Source organism: Mauremys reevesii, linkage group 5 (genome assembly GCF_016161935.1).
Source record: "Mauremys reevesii isolate NIE-2019 linkage group 5, ASM1616193v1, whole genome shotgun sequence".
NCBI classification, from domain to species: domain Eukaryota; kingdom Metazoa; phylum Chordata; order Testudines; family Geoemydidae; genus Mauremys; species Mauremys reevesii.
The window spans coordinates 130,718,339-130,735,021 of NC_052627.1; positions in this window are offsets into that span (position 1 = coordinate 130,718,339).

A 16,683-nucleotide genomic window follows, 5' to 3' on the forward strand; every position below is an offset into this window, starting at 1 on the left:
AGGCTGTCTTTATGGTGAGCAGAGTTAAGGATGTTTAGGTGCCTTGCTTAAAAAGTGCCATCTTATCTTTGCCTTTCCTTGGTTTCTAACATTGGGGAAGGTTGGTTGGTTTTGTGTGTGTGCTTTTGCTTGTGCATGCATTTAAAATATATTTTAACATATTTGAGAGGTTGTATGCACTCAAACCACTTTGTCTGCAACCCTGATTTCACCTACAGTACTAGCACTGGCCAGAGTTACAGGCTTGTGCCCCAATCCTGCAAAGACTCATGCACATGCTTAATTTTACACACTTTGAGTTCACTCTCACTGCACCAAATTTAAGCACACACAAGTCTGCACAATGTGACCTTGCATACACTGTATGCACAAGATGACTGATAGGGGCCTTGGAGTTGAGATTTGCAGGGGGCCCCAAGAGGACAAACAGTGTCACTGCTGACCACCTGTGAGCATTGACTATCACATGTTAGTGTTTGCAAGAGTTGGGCGCTAGCTTGGGTGTCCTGCTAATATTTCATGGCAGTAAATTACATTCTGTCCCTTTAAGACCCATTGTTTCAGTTGGATACATTTTTTCCCTTCATTTCCTGCCCTAAACTGCTGTGTAGTGGTTCCACGCAGTGTTTGGTAGCTGCTGTGTTGCACCCCAGAAGTGGCTGCATTTCAGATGCAAGTGAAGTGATCTCAATATATTCCTTATCTTCCTCCCAAGGGCTTGTGTGGCTTAGCTAGTTAAGTGTACAAGACACCTCGAGATCTGCAGATGAACAGGCCTTTAATGCTGGTATTTTTGTAAGAATAGGATTGAAAATATGGTGGGTTCTACTTTAATCCCAGCTGTACAGAAAATAGCACATCCTTGATATGCTAATCTCCAACATCAGTCACTTTCTTCAAGGAAGTAAATGGTGCATTCCTGATGGATCCCTGAGAGAACAGAAAGGTCCAATCCAACCTGCTCCATAAGCACAGAATGGGGACATAGCTGCAGAATGCTGGGTCATATTAAATGAATGTTTGAGCAGAATAAAAGCCCAGGCTAAAACAAAGTGGAGTTTGGTACTTTCGGTGTTGACAGTCAGCCAGCATCCACTCGAGGCTGCGCTACGGGAGCTTTTGGCCATGCCTGGGAAAACCAATCTACAGGCACTTCATTTGCACAGGGGAAAAAGCAGGTTTATCAGGGTCTGGTAGGGGACAGCTATGGAATAATCTGCCCACAGGGGAAGTATAGCAGAGCAGCCTGTCCCTTTAAGGGCCAAGAGGTCCTGGGGCCAGTCATCCCAGTTCAGCTGCACCTGTGCTGGGTGTGGGACTTAAAAAGAAGAGGGAAGTCCAGCACTGGGAGGCAGACATGCATGTATAGAGACTCCAGGTAGGAAGGCCTGGGAGTGATTGCTTGGGAAAAGCAAGGAGCCCAGGAAGGGTGAAAGCTGAGCCCAGAGGGCGGGCAGAAGAATGCTTAGAATCATAGGGGTAGATGGGACCACAAGGGTAATCTGCTCTAACCCCCTGCCTAGATGCAGGATTTGTTGCCTCTGCTGTAAACCATGCAAGACAGATGGCTATCCAGCCTCCTTTTGAAAACCTCTAATGAAGAAGCTTCCATGATCTCCCTAGGCAATCTGTTCCACTCTCCTACTGTTCTTACAGTTAGGAAGTTTTTCCGGAGATTTAATCTAAATCCTGCTATGCTGTATCTTGAATCCCTTGTCCTGCCTTCTGTGGCAAGAGAGAACAACTTTTCTCCATCTTCTTTATGGCAGCCTTTCAAGTATTTGAAGACCATCATCATGTCCCCCCTTAATCTCTTTTCCAAATTAAACATACCCAGTTCCTTCAGCCTTTGTTCGTATGGCTTGCATTCCATCCCTTTGATCATCTTTGTCACTCACCTCTGGATCCTTTCCAGTTAAACTAGATGTTTTTTATACAGCAGTGACGACAGTACTCCAGCTGAGGCCTAACTGGCACTGAGTAGAGCGATACTGTCACTTCCTGTGACTTGCATGTTACGCCTCCGTTAATGCTATGCTACCTAAAATTGCATTTGCTTTTTTTTTTTATTTGCAACAACATTGTATGGCTGACTCAAGTTGAGGTTGTGATCCACCACAACTCCCAGATCTTTCTCAGTAGTGATGCTGCCAAGCCAGTTATCCCCCATTCTGTATTTGTGCGTTTGGTTTTTTGCACCTTACATTTGTCTTTGTTCAATTTCATTTTTTTGAGTTTAGCCCAGTTCTCCAAGTTATCGAGATCCCTCTGAATTTTAGCTCTATCCTCCAAAGTGTTGGTAACCCCGCCTCCCCTCCTAGCTTTCTGTCATCTGCAAACTTGATCAGTGTGCTCTCTATTCCTACATCTAGGTAATTAACAAAGATGTTAAATAACACCAGACCCAGAACAGATCCCTGTAGAACCCCACTTGAGACCTCCCTCCAATATGACAACATTCCATTAACCGTTACTCTTTGCGTTGTTTAACCAACTATGTATCTACTTAATGGTGGTTCTGCCGAGCCTGCATTTCTCCAGCTTACTTATCAGAATGTCATGTGGGACTGTGCCAAAAGCCTTGTTAACATCCAGGTTTATTATGTACACCACATTTCCCCCATCCACCAAATCAGTTACCCTATCAAAGAAGGAAATCAGTCTAAAAGATTAGGGTTGGAAGAGACCTCAGGAGGTCATCTAGTCCACCCTCCCGCTCAAAGCAGGACCAAGCCCAACTAACCAGGGAGGAGTATAAAAATATTGCTCAGGCATGCAGGAGTGAAATCAGGAAGGCCAAATCACACTTGTAGTTGCAGCTAGCAAGAGATGTTAAGAGTAAGACGAAGGGTTTCTTCAGGTATGTTAGCAACAAGAAGAAAGTCAAGGAAAATGTGGTCCCCTTACTGAATGAGGGAGGCAACCTAGTGACAGAGGATGTGGAAAAAGCTAATGTACTCAATGTTTTTTTTGCCTCTGTCTTCACGAACAAGGTCAGCTCCCAGACTGCTGCACTGGGCAGCACAGCATGGGGAGGAGGTGACAGCCCTCTGTGGAGAAAGAAGTCGTTCGGGACTATTTAGAAAAGCTGAACAAGCACAAGTCCATGGGGATGGATGCACTGCATCCGAGGGTGCTAAAGGAGTTGGCGGATGTGATTGCAGAGCCATTGGCCATTATCTTTGAAAACTTGAGGTTCCGGATGACTGCCCATCTTTAAAAAAAGGAAGGAGGAGGATCCGGGGACCTACAGGCCAGTCAGCCTCACCTCAGTCCCTGGAACAATCATGGAGCAGATCCTCAAGGAATCCTGAAGCACTTAGAGGAGAGGAAAGTGATCAGGAACAGTCAGCATGGATTCACCAAGGGCAGGTCATGCCTCACTAACCTAATTAATAGAATCATAGAATATCAGGGTTGGAAGGGACCTCAGGAGGTCATCTAGTCCAACCCCCTGCTCAAAGCAGGCCCAATCCCCAACTAAATCATCCCAGCCAGGGCTTTGTCAAGCCTGACCTTAAAAACTTCTAAGGAAGGAGATTCCACCACCTCTCTAGGGAACCCCTTCCAGTGCTTCACCACCTCCCTAGTGAAAAAGTTTTTCCTAATATCCAACCTAAACCTCCCCCACTGCAACTTGAGACCATTACTCCTTGTTCTGTCATCAGGGACCACTGAGAACAATCTAGATCCATCCTCTTTGGAACCTCCTTTCAGGTAGTTGAAAGCAGCTATCAAATCCCCCCTCTTAGTCTCTTCTGCAGACTAAACAATCCCAGTTCCCGCAGCTTCTCCTCATAAGTCATGTGCTCCAGCCCCCTAATCATTTTCGTTGCCCTCCGCTGGACTCTCTTCAATTTGTCCACATCCTTTCTGTAGCAGGGGGCCCAAAACTGGACACAATGCTCCAGATGTGGCCTCACCAGTGCCGAATAGAAGGAAATAATCACTTCCCTTGATCTGCTGGCAATGCTCCTACTAATGCAGCCCAATATGCCATTAGCCTTCTTGGCTACAAAGGCACACTGCTGACTCATATCCAGCTTCTCATCCACTGTAATCCCCAGGCCCTTTTCTGCAGAACTGCTGCTTAGCCAGTCAGTCCCCAGCCTTTTTTTAAAGATGGACACTACCTTAGCCCATCTCCAATCTTCCAGGACTCTCCTGTTCATCATGAGTTTGTAAATATTATTACCAGCAGCTCTGAGATTTCTTCAGCTAATTTCTTCAGTACGTTTGGGCAATGTTCCCTCTAATTTTTTGTATCCATGTGCGTAATGAATTTTATCTGCACCAATATGGAGGTGATGTGTGGCAGAGGTGGGGCTGAGGGGTTTGGCGTGTGGGAGGTGGCTCAGGATTGGGGCAGAGGGTTGGAAACCGGGACGGTGAGGGCTCCGCCTGGCGGTGTGGGCTACTGGGTAGAGCTGTTGGATGTCCACATTTACATACCTTCATTCAGCAGTATGAGGAGAGTAAAAAGGAGAATCTTTATGCAGACACTACCATCTAGCGGAGTTGGGTGACCTGGGTTCTCTTCCAGGCTCTGCAGTTAACTTGCTAGGCCTCTGTTGTTATGTGATTCTGTAACCGATGTGCCTAATAGGGAGATATCTCTTGAAGAGACCCATTGAGAGGAGGTAGGAGTGAGTTGTGCCTGGGTCACTGTTGCTAGGCAGATTTAACACTCCACATCCAGAAGCTTCTGGAATTGGGTGTGGTAGTTTTGGGGTCTGCTCCACTAGGTTCCCTGTTGCTGGGGTCAGACTCCATGAGGGCAGAAGACCATGTGCCCTGTGTGGGTTGGGAGAAGCTGAGCCCAGGAGCAGGCAGCAGCAGTCTGGTGTCCCTAACTCTGAAACATTTTGCAGCAGGGTTTTCTTTAAATCTATACATATCACTGTGTGGTTGGTTAATCAATTAGCTGAAGGTTGCTACAAGCAAGGGGAGGGAAGATGTTGTTTTAGACTCCGCAGACTGTAGAGATTTGGTGATCAAAGACTCTGAGACTTAGGTGAACTCAACCTACGCTTTTGGGAACTTTCCGTTTCTTCTCATTGTATTTCTGTGGGGACTGAACTGTTCAGATTTTATTTTTTCTTTATTTATGTTTATGTATAACTGTGAAGGTAATGTCTCTGGATTATAAAATAGCCATGTCATGCTGTAAAAATTAGATTGTTTCTTTATCATAAGATTTTATAAAGTTTTATTTAATTAAATTCATTTCTTTCATTCCTTTTGGGACTTGAATGTGGGGAGGCTGACGCTGTGCAGTTCTTGCTGAAAATCCTTAGAGACTGAACTCTGGATCACCAGCTACTCTTCTATGGGAGCTGGTTTTTTAGGCACTGGAGAAGGGTACTGAAGTGAACTCTAGCCCACCCAAAGGTTACAATTCTACAACACCAAGCTCAACAGGATTTCAGTTGGGGTCTTAAGGCATTACACTAATAAAAATAATTCTTCTACAGAGAAGACACTAAAAGGTGGGAGCAGAAAGGGGGCTACATTGCATGATGAGTGCAGCTTAAATATGTCTTGCCATGGAACTTGCAACAGAGCCAAGCTGTTGTAAGGGAGAATTCAGTCCCCTTTGCCACAGTGAAGCCTCTCTCCTCAGTAGTTTCCCTGAGACAGCTGCATCTTGCTAGTTCCCTTTGGGGATTTTTAAAATTTGCAATTAATATAATGCATCAGCATTTGGGGAGTGAAGGCCTGGGTGAGGTCAGCCTATCACATGTGACAAGAGAAGTGATACTAAGTGCTGTTAGCAAAACTCCTTCCCTCCCACAGTGATAGGCACTTACTCTGTGCCAGCATTTGTTACTGGGAGAGATGGCTCTGGGTGCTTTCGGATATTCAGTATTTCCACCAGCAGAGGGCAATAGCACTCTTGGTATAGTCGGCTAAGGGCTATAAATATTCTGCAAAGTAGGATGGGATACTGAGCAGAGCTTGATTTGTGGATTGAGGGGCAAATGGATGGAGGAGGCATTGTAGGGGGAGCATCAGAGAAGCAGGCAGGTGGTGAGTGGGTCTGAGATGGTGGCTTCCCCGCTGTGAAAAAGAAAAGAACCGGTGCCATCTCTTGGCTACAGCCAGTGCCTCTGCTCCCAGCCTATGAGAGTCCAGAGTGCCATGCAAGCAGCGCTTAATTGTCAGGAAAGAGGGTGTCGGGGCTGTAGTAATTTTTTTTACACTTGTAACTGATGCAGCAAACCCAGAGGTGCCGGGGCCATGAACTGCCAAGCTTAGAGGTGCCGGGGCTCAGCCGTGGCACAAATTAGGGCACTGCATGCAAGGCAGGGTATCCTGCTCTTCCTGTCTCGCCGTGAAGGTGCCTGCAGGGAGTGTAAACAGCTAGCGATTTGCTTGGACTGTCCTGCTATGCCATGTTGCTATGAAGCTGTGTGGGTTTTTTTTTCCAGGCACTGCATGATTGGCACACTTTATACCTCCCCAAAGAAATAGCCACACCCAGGGGGATGAATTACACCACTGGCAGCGCAAGCCCAGGCCTGGGGCCCCCAGTGGCAGAGAAATTGGTGTGGGGGGGGAGTTGTACCAGCATAAGGTGAAAGCAGTCTCCCCTGTAGTAGGTTAGTGGCCAGTGCAGCCCCGGAAATGGGGCTTGTTGAACACATCTCCCTATGCAGCTTGATGGAGTCCCTAGCAGGTTAGAGCTGCCCTCCCCTGGTGGAAAACTCAGTTGCCACCACCTGCCTTGCCCCAGATGAATTGCTCTTTGGGGGCAGTGGGAAAGGATGGCACAGAAAAGGGGGCTCTGGGAAGTGTGGATCTGATCCCAGGAACAAAACCAACCACTGGGCATCTCATAACTCCCAAGCTCGCCCGAATGCTCCTTTTGGCAACAGGAGCAGCCCCTCCTGTAGCTGGGTGGGGTTACAGAGCTCTCTGAGACCCCCTTGTGGTTAAGACACTGGACTGGCATTCAGCAGCGCTAGGTTCAATTCCCAGCTCTCCGTTTCCCAGTGTGATCTTGGGTAAGGGGGATAACTGTTCTGCCTTGGTCTTTGTAAACTCTTTGTGGCAGGAACTCTCTCTCAACATGTGCAGTGGTCCCTGAACATTTTACCTCACCCCCCCCATTACCTCTTCCTGTGCCCCCTGGGGCCGGGAACAGGGCTGTGTCTCTCGGGGTGGGATGCAGACAGGTAAGGGGGCCAGGAGCGAAGCTGGGTGATGCTCCGGCCTATCCCCCCATGGGGGCTGGCCAAGGCTCGAGCTGTGCCCCCCCCAAACAAAAACAGTCCTCTGCACGTCCCTTCTCTGGCCTAGAGAAATGGGGCCTAATTTTGGTTGGGGCTACTGTAATACAAAGAACGGATAAAACGTTACCCCAAAGCAGAATGGTGCTGATCCGCACCAATGTGGAGCCTTTACAGTATATAAAATACTCTTGAACCCATGCAGAATGATAGCTGCTGCTTCTGTGCCTAGACAAGGCCTTAATTCAACTACACATTCGAGCTCATTCTGCAGTGCCACCCACACGATTCCTGTTGCAAGCTGCTCAGCGTCAACACCCTCAGCCAATGGAACACAAGGCAGAAGCATTGCATCATTGGGTGACCATACAGGTCTGTCGCATCTTAGGCGGGGGTTCCGTTCCGCAGTTATCGCGTAAAGCGAAAACCGCGTATAGTCAGAACCCCAAGCCCTTTAAATCCCGCCAGCAGCTCCGGCCGGTGGGATGCAGGGGGGGTGGGGGAATTAAAGGGCTCCGCCAGGCTTCCCGCCGTGGCAGAGAGCCCGGTGGAGCCCTTTAAATGCCGCGCCCCCGTCTCACCGCCGGAGCTGCGGGCGGGATTTAAAGGGCTCCACTGGGCTTCCCTCCACGGCAGGGAGCCCGGTGGAGCCCTTTAAATCCCGCCCGCAGCTCCGGTGGCGGGACGGGACGGGGGGGCATTTAAAGGGCCCGAAGCTCCACGGTGCCTGAAGCCTCGGGCCCTTTAATTCGCCCCAGGGGCTACCAGCCACCTCTGCAGCTGGGAGCCCCCTGAGTGATTTAAAGGCCCTGGGACTCCCAGCCACAGCTGGTGCCCCAGGACCTTTAAATCTTGAGGCCACGCCCCCTCCGGGACTCCAGGCCTTTCAGCGTAAAGCTGAAATCGCACATGTTAAATGTGCGTCGGTTGCGAGAGACCTGTACTCTGAGGGCAGGATGCTGTTACTTAGCAGGCATGGCGAGCTGCTTGCCCCCTTTGTGGGAGTCACATACTTCACAGGTCCCCATTGGTATCCGTGTAAGAACCCGAATAGAAAAGTCTCTCATCGCCCTACCCCTACAGACGATGTGGGAGGCAATGGTACCGAGGGAGCTTGACGGTCTCTGAGTATCTGTGTGATGCATGTGCTGGCATGTGCCTTGCAGCATCCTCCCAGACTTTAGCTTTGCAGAACAGGACCAGTGCAGCTCCAGGAGGAGGGGATGGGGAGTCATCTTCTGCCTTTCACCACATCTCCCCAGGGCTCTTTTTGGGCGGATACGGGGCGGGGGAGGAGCTAGAAAAGGGCTTTCAAAAGAAAAGCTCGGCCAAGCATCAGGACAAAGGCACTGAAGCTTCCTCCTCACAGAGCTTCATGCTTCTGTCAGAGCCCAGGTATCTGGAGGAATGGGCCATAAAGCCCATGGTTGGGAGATGTCCCCTGTGCTTTGCTAGAGTGGGAACAAGCAGTAGATACGTATGAGTCATCTTCTTTCTTGTTAATAGGGAAAGGAGCTGAATGGGGATCCCCAGGGGCTGAAATCCTTCATCTAGAACAGGGGTCGGCAATCTTTCAGCAGTGGGGTGCCGAGTCTTCATTTCTTCACTCTAATTTAAGGTTTCGCGTGCCAGTAACACATTTTGACGTTCTTAGAAGGGCTCTTTCTATAAGTCTATAATATATAACTAAACTATTGTTATATGTAAAGTAAATAAGGTTTTTAAAATGTTGAAGAAGCTTCATTTAAAATTAAATAAAATGCAGAGCCCCCCGGACCAGTGGCCAGGACCCAGGCAGTGTGAGTGCCACTGAAAATCAGCACACATGCCGCCTTCGGCACCCGTGCCATAGGTTGCCTGCCCCTGATCTAGAACATGGACTGTGACTTTGTTCTACTTAAAGTTGACAAAGGAGCTTCACTCTTGTAGTTGTGTGCAGTTCTGGTCAGAAAATGGACATTGTACAACACCTCAGAGCTGTCTCTCAGCTCCTTGGCTCAAGTCTGTGCTCAGACAGGTCAAAGTCCTGGATTTTTTTAATGGGAGTTTTGCCTGAGGAAGGGCTGGGATTGGTTCTTATAGTGCTGGAGGTCCCCGGCTCAATCCCTGGTGTGTCAGGGAAGATGGCAGTCATTCCACCTGCTCCCATTTGAGTCAGTGGTGAAACGCTCCGTGACTAGGACGGGCATTGCTTGCCCTGCGCTCCACACACAGAGTCAGAGAATGTAAGGTGACCCCTTTGCCCCCCCATGTGAGCTACCTGCCTGGTGGATCACAGCCTGGGAAGAGCAGGCCCTATCTGCCCGGTATTCCCACTCTTGCACAGGAGGGTGGCGAATAGGCAGATCCTAGTCTCTAGGCCCATCGTGCTAGTCAGTTTACTTTCTCCTCGGAGATGGTCCAGCTAATCTATTTCTGGTATAGGTGGGTGGCAGGTCTCTCCTCCACTGGAGTAAGGGGAGAGATAGAGGAAAATATCACTCTGTCAGCATTCTCTCCTGGCTGTGCCAGCATGTGCTGGACCTTACTGCAGGCTGAGAGTAAACTCTCCTTCTAGTCCTGTGGGAGAAGGATCAGGCTTAGCGTTAGAAACTCTGCGCGCGTCTTAGCGTTGTTTTTGCTTCCCTCAGCATCCCACGCAAGTTTCTACTTCTCTTTCCCCATAGCGCCAACCCAGCTGAGCTGGGTCCTTGTCACCTGACTCATGCTTCCTCCATCACACTGTGACTGAGGTGTGATTTCAAGATCTTTGCTGTGTGGGTGGGGCAAAGGGCGGAAGGAACACTGGAATGGGTTACCTAGAGAGGTGGTAGAATCTCCTTCCTTAGAGGTTTTTAAGGCCTGGCTTGACAAACCCCTGGCTGGGATGACTTAGTTGGGGATTGGTCCTGCTTTGAGCAGGGGGTTGGACTAGATGAACTTCCTGAGGTCTCTTCCAACCCTGATATTCTATGATATGATTCTGTGAATACAGCTGTTTTCAGAGGCTGAAGCTCTGGCAGTCTGAAAAATCACCTTTGGAATTGCTGAGGGATCCCATCTGGAAATATCACCCAGAGAGAATAAAGCTGGAGTCCAGCAATACACCCTCCCAGCCTCAAGTCCAGTGCCAGTGTAGGACTGCATTGTAATGCTGAGATTTTAAACAACAAACGGGGACTAGATTCTACCTGCCCCGCCCCCTGTTTCCACACCTGATCATTGTGTAGAGAGGAACTCCCTGTCTCTGAGGGATGCAGGTGCACAAATGTCTGTTGTGTAAGAGTTACCAGAAGGGAGGATTTATGGGAACAGAACCATGAGCAGAGTCTCTCAGCTTGGGACCTGATCCGGCTCCCTTTACAGTCAGTAGAAAGACTCCCATTGACTTTAGTGGACTTGGGAGAGGCTCAAAGTGTGACAACAAGGACAGAGCTGCACCTGGGAAAACTGGAGCAACTCCATTCAGTTAATGTGACAGTGAACACCCTTTACTGCCCCTTCCCCCACTATTGCTGGCAAAGTAGCCTCTTCTATACCCCCCTACCCGCCGCAAAAGGCAATATGCAGAGCAAGGAGTTAGCCTGAAAGAGCCTCAACTCTGCCTTCTCCTGATAACTTGTAACAAAGAATCTGTGTTGTAAGCATGACCAGAAGATGGAGGAAGCTTTCGGGAGCTCACTAAATAGGGGCAAGGCCTGCTAGAGAGCCCTTATGGAGATCCCAACTACAAAGGAGGAAATCGCCCTGCAACAATGTTGTTGTTTTTTAGGCCATTGGGGATTTTCAAACAACTATGTGACTCCAGTCACTCGTATTCCTGGTGCCTCCATCCTGTCACCCATGTCCTGCTCCTGCTTTTCCCTGGAGTTTAAAAAGCCTTTTGTTGGGATTGTGCTGCATATTTTGCAGTTTGCTTGAGCAAACTGCTGCCTGAGTTAGAAGCATCTGTTAACTTCAGTGCACCCTGTGAAGTAGGTCACTCATTAAACAAATGGTCTCTTTGCACCACAACTTTATGGCAGGTGGGGAATTTCCCTTGTAGGTAAACCTGAAATGAAAACAACTCTCTTTTGCCTCAGAGGCTCGGATAAGTCACGTGAGCAGTCTGAGCATCAGGGTAAACTGCTTGGTGCATGTGACACAGAGACTTCTTGGCAAAGAGTCCCTTCCCCTGTTCTTTGCAAACATCTCGCCTCAGACCTGGCAAACTCACCACACCAAACATATCTTGCAGGGTATTTATCCATAAGGGGTAACATGTAAAGTATTGACAGAAAGTTCATCACTTGTAATGGTTAATAAGTGTTGTGTAGGGTCTGTAAACCCCATTGCTAAATCAGGTCAAGGTATAGAGCAGTACTGAGTTAGGGAGGCCTGGCCCCTCAGCAGCTACTTTAGGACATGCTCTAGGTAGAGGAGAAGTTTAAAAGGACCCTGGTGGGCAGGGGGCAGAGCACCAGGAGGTAAGGTTGGTGCTGAGCATTCCTGTGGCTATTTGGAAGCTGTGGCCCCGATTCTCCCTTGCCCCCCAACTTTGGGAGGTGGAACCCCACAAGAGATGGCAAAGAATGGGATAAAAAGAACAGGAGGACTTGAGGCACCTTAGAGACGAACAAATTTATTTGATCATAAGCTTTCGTGGGCTACAGCCCACTTCATCGGATGCATAGAATGGAACATATAATAAGGAGATATATACACACATACAGGGAACATGAAAAGGTGGGAGTTGTCCTACCAACTCTAAGAGGCTAATTAATTAAGAGAATGGGATGTTATCCCACTGACTGTTATCCCACTCCTGTGTGACCATGCCCCAAACAGCCTGGTAGGATATGACCAGGGGAGAGGGGACCAGCAAGTGGATAATGCCTCTTTAGGGTGCTGGTTTGGGATCTAGTGGAGTGGTTGAGACTGGGGCCCCTTACTTTGCTCCCCCATACCTCTGCCGTGACAGAACCCTATGGGGAGTGGAAAAGCTGCTCAGGAAGGATTGAAGCCCGCCACATACGACTTGGCTGGGCCCACTCTAGAATGATCAGGCTGGAAAGGACTGTGGAGCCACATGCCAAGCATGTGGAGCTTTCCTGAACATTTGGTCCTGCTTCTTGTGAAACCAGCCAGTTATGCAAGAGCCTGAACTTTGGGGGCAGAGAGGAAATCTACTTTATTATCTAGGAAAGGTAACTATTGATAAAATGTGAACGTGGCTCTACACTTACTCTATTTTGTGTTGTTTACTGGTGGTTTCCATCACTTTCTCTCACTTCTAGTTTAATCTTTATTTCCTACAATAAAACAGAAGAAACGTTTATTTAGGTGCTAGGTGGGTTACAGGAGTGGTGGTTTAAGGTAAAACTAGTAAACTGAGGCACACTGCACATCTGAGTGCAGAGCATCTGGAATTTCTGGGAGTAGCCAGTGTTGTGGGCTGCATATCAGAGGGGAATGATTCAAGGGGACTGGGGTGCACCAACTATTAATCTGCAAGGTGAAGTTAGGGCTGGCCTAACCCAGAGGAGAGCGCTCAAGTGGCTGAAAAGCTGGTGTGTTAGGGAGCTGACACCCAGCTACCACAAGACAGATTCCTTCATGCTGGAGGCAGAGGGTAATAAGGTGGCTGTCGGTCCTAGGTGCCCAAGAACTGTCACAGTACCAGATTTAGATCCTGGGATGAGCCAGCCTAAGCCCTTCATCCCTCTGAAGAGATTGATTTAGATCCCATGGAGCTTGTGTCTATAGATCTTGTAGGGACTCAGGAGATGTGGATTCTCTTCCTGGCTCTGCCACTGGTCTGCTGTGTGACCTTGGGCAAGTCACTTTCACTCTCTGTCCCTAATTTATCCTCCATTTTACAGATGGCAAAATGATATTGACTGTTTTGTAGAGTGATTGGAGATATGTATGGATGAAAAGTGCTATACAAGTTAGGTATTATAATTATTTTAGACATGAACTGGACATTAAAGATCTCATGGGGAAGGAGGGAGAAGGGTAGCAGGAGGGTCCACTTAGAGAAGGACGAGATGTAGGAGCAGAGAACAGGAGAAGATGGAGAAAGCCAAAGGAGGATGAGAGTTCAAGGAAGTGAGTGTGATCAACAGCGTTGAAGGCAGCCAAGAGGCCAAAGAAGCTGGGAATAAAGTCCAAGCCTGGAGTGAAATATTGGCCCCACTGAGATCAATGGAAATGTTGCCATTAATTTTGTTAGGGCTATGATTTCACACTTGGAGATTCAGCCAGGAAGAGGTCATTGGAGACTTTGGTGAACTTGGAGTGAAGGAGGAGAGGAAGCAATGCTATAGGGGAATCTAGGAGGACTGCTAACCTCACAGCATTCAGAACAAAATGCAAAACCTCCATTTCTTTAAGTCAAGCTTTTCCACCATAAGTTCTTATAGATTTGCGTACATATGTGCTCATCCTCATTTAAAAGACCCTGAAACTGAGGCAGAGAGAAGAACAGTATTTAACCCAAGTTTAGAGGAGGAGTGTGTGCCACATCTAGGACTAAATCACTGAGGTTCTTGCTCTCAGCTAGTTTTGTGTTCATAAGCTCAAGGTCGCACCTCACTCAGAAAGCATCGCCTATGGAACTGAGCACACTGGCACAGGGGAGGGAGGTGCTATACTAGGTGCGCGCAGGAGACCTATTTTGTGGGTTGTTTTTTTTTCCCTTCATAGCCAATGGGAGTTCATCTGATTAAAGACCTCCGGATTTGGCCCTGTATGAACTGCAACCGGATTCCTTTCAGCTGGTTGGAGAGTGGGGCTTAGCTTGAGGCTAACCAGAGTGGGTTGCCTGTTGATTTACGAAGCTCTTTGTCTGACTCAAATAGCTCCTAATTATCATTCATGAGAAGAAGAAAGGTTTGGGTGTTCAGAAGCTCAGGGACACAGAAGAAGAGTCTGAGGAGCTGAGTTCATGATTCAATGGGCTGGCATAAGTGTAACGGCTGGAACATAGCAAGTGATTCTGTTGATGGTGAACAAGGAAGAATAGAATCCAGTTCCCTCAGCCCTGCAGAGCCAGCCCAGCTACAGGTAACAGGAGTAAAAAAGCAGTTAAAAAATTCTGCTGAGGATGTACAAGAAGGAAAGAATCTAGCCTGGCTCTCTGATCTCAAGCTAATCTGCAGGACTGACATACAGAAGGAAAAACAATCTTACTTGTAAACTGAGCATGTCTGATTGGGAGTCACTGACAGGCAGCAGAGCCCAGCTATGCTGTTTTATAACAAATGCTTTCCTGTGTGTGGAATGGCCACCCCTAGGTGCAGCACTTCCTGTTTAGGTAGAGAGTGTTAACTACAGAAGTGGTGCCTCCCTGCAGCCGGAAGCAGTCAGTGTTTGAAAGTGGGGGGTGAGCTGGCTTTTTATTTTTTTTGGAGGGGGGGGAGCACACATTACAGCAAGTATGTTTGTGGGCAAGAGACTTTCCCAATGTGCAGAGTCTTGGGTGGGTGTTTTTAAAGCACATTGCTGGTATGTACCCATCAATGGCCTTTGATCACTATGTGAAATATTTGCTCTTAGCCTTATATCTGCTCGAAGGAAGACTTGGGTCTAGGGTGTGATGATTTTAGAAACCTCAGGTCAAAAGGTGTGATGTTGAGGCTAATTTTGCTTGCACATCTGCAATCCACAAGCCTCATTGGGCTCAATTCCTCCACCCCATAACCTCACAGGATCACATCCTCCCTGTGGGTTGTTTTTTTCTGAGTTTTGCTTCCAGCTCTTGCAGAATCCATACAGTCCTATTTCCAATGGCCTGAAACATATCAGCCTTGGAGCATCCTGCTTTATGGCATGACAGGAATTTTACCTGCATCTAATTTGTACACAGAAACTGGGAGACTAAATCATTTGCAAATCAAAGAGTAATAAGTGGTGACTAAATCGGATGCCTCTCTGTTTGTTAGGCATTTTAGACAATGCTATAGGATGTGTGTGTATAACAGAAATGGTTCAGCTGCAGCTTTTCCCGAAGAATGGCATCTTATTACAAACATCACACAACATCCTATACAGAATGTCTCAAACTCTTGTGACTGATAAGTAAAGACTTTTGGGATTAAATCATGCTTGCCTGACTCATGTGGTTAGTTCCACTGAAGTCACTAGATCCCTACATGGTGTAATTCTGCATACCTCCATTGACTTCAGTGGTCACTTCAAGGTAGCATGCTGTCCCGAAGTGAATAAGGTGGGTAGGATTTGGCCACTGAGATGTGGTCTTGGTTCCGGTGAACTCAGTTGGAGTTTTGTGGCTCACTTTAAGGGAAGCAAAGTAGATCCCACTGAACTACCTGATCCTGAAAGGTCCTGTGCACCTTCAGAGCCCACTGAAATCACAGGAGTGGGTGCTTAGCACCACCCAGAGCGGAACCCTTGGGTTGGATTTCAGCTGGTGTTTTTTAGAGGTGAAAAGCTCAATATCCCACTGGCAATCTCCTTGAGCTACACCATCCCTTTGTGTTGCCAGCTTTGATACCTGTTGATTTTTCTCAAAACTCCAGCTCCTGGAGTTGTGTGATTGAGAGAATTTCAGCTTTAATTTTTTTAAAAGTGGCTTCCTAGCCCTCATTATTGCAGAGAGAAGCATGTGAAGCCTAAATTCCAAAAGCAGAAAATCAAATAAAAAGTATCCAAACTTTCTGATTTTTTTTTAAAGCCAATCTGATAATTTTTGGACACTTGGGGTTGACAATACTGACCCCTGCTGATAGCTGAATCCAAAAATTGTGTGTGTGTGTGTGTGTGTACAAGTTCAAAAAACATAAGGCAAATAAGAACCTCAAATGTATTATTTTTAAAGGAAAATGTCCACTTTTAAAAGCCATTTTCATTGCTGTTAGGACTTGAGTCATGATTTTTTTAATGTTGGTGGGTGGGATTGGGACTCATTGCATGTGCCACTGTCCAAACACAAAGTAGAAGCCAATCTCGTCCTGAAGAGCTTACAGTAAAGACAAGATGCAACAATTGGTAGGGAAACAATGATAAAATCATGATGGTGTCCCTTAAATCATATGCTGGGTTAAAAAGGAAAAACTGATAAGCATATTGTTTGAATAGACACTTTTATTGTTCCCTCTTGTTTTAGTGCATCTGCAGAGCAGGTGGCAGCTACATCACTGAACACCCAAGGTTAACAAACTAAACTGGGTTTGCTATCTTGCAAAAATGGTAGATACACAAACATTTAAAACTGCGTCTGTAAATAACTTAATTACAAGGAAATCCTGAAGGCCTGCATGGTCCGCCATTCCACATACCTATCTACAATACAATGAGGGTTTCAGAGTAGCAGCCGTGTTGTTCTTTTTGCGGATACAGACTAGGAGTACTTGTGGCACCTTAGAGATTAACAAATTTATTTGAGCATAAGCTTTCGTGGGCTACAGCCCACTTCTTCAGATGCTTGCAGTGGAAAATACAGTAGGAAGACACACACACACACACACAC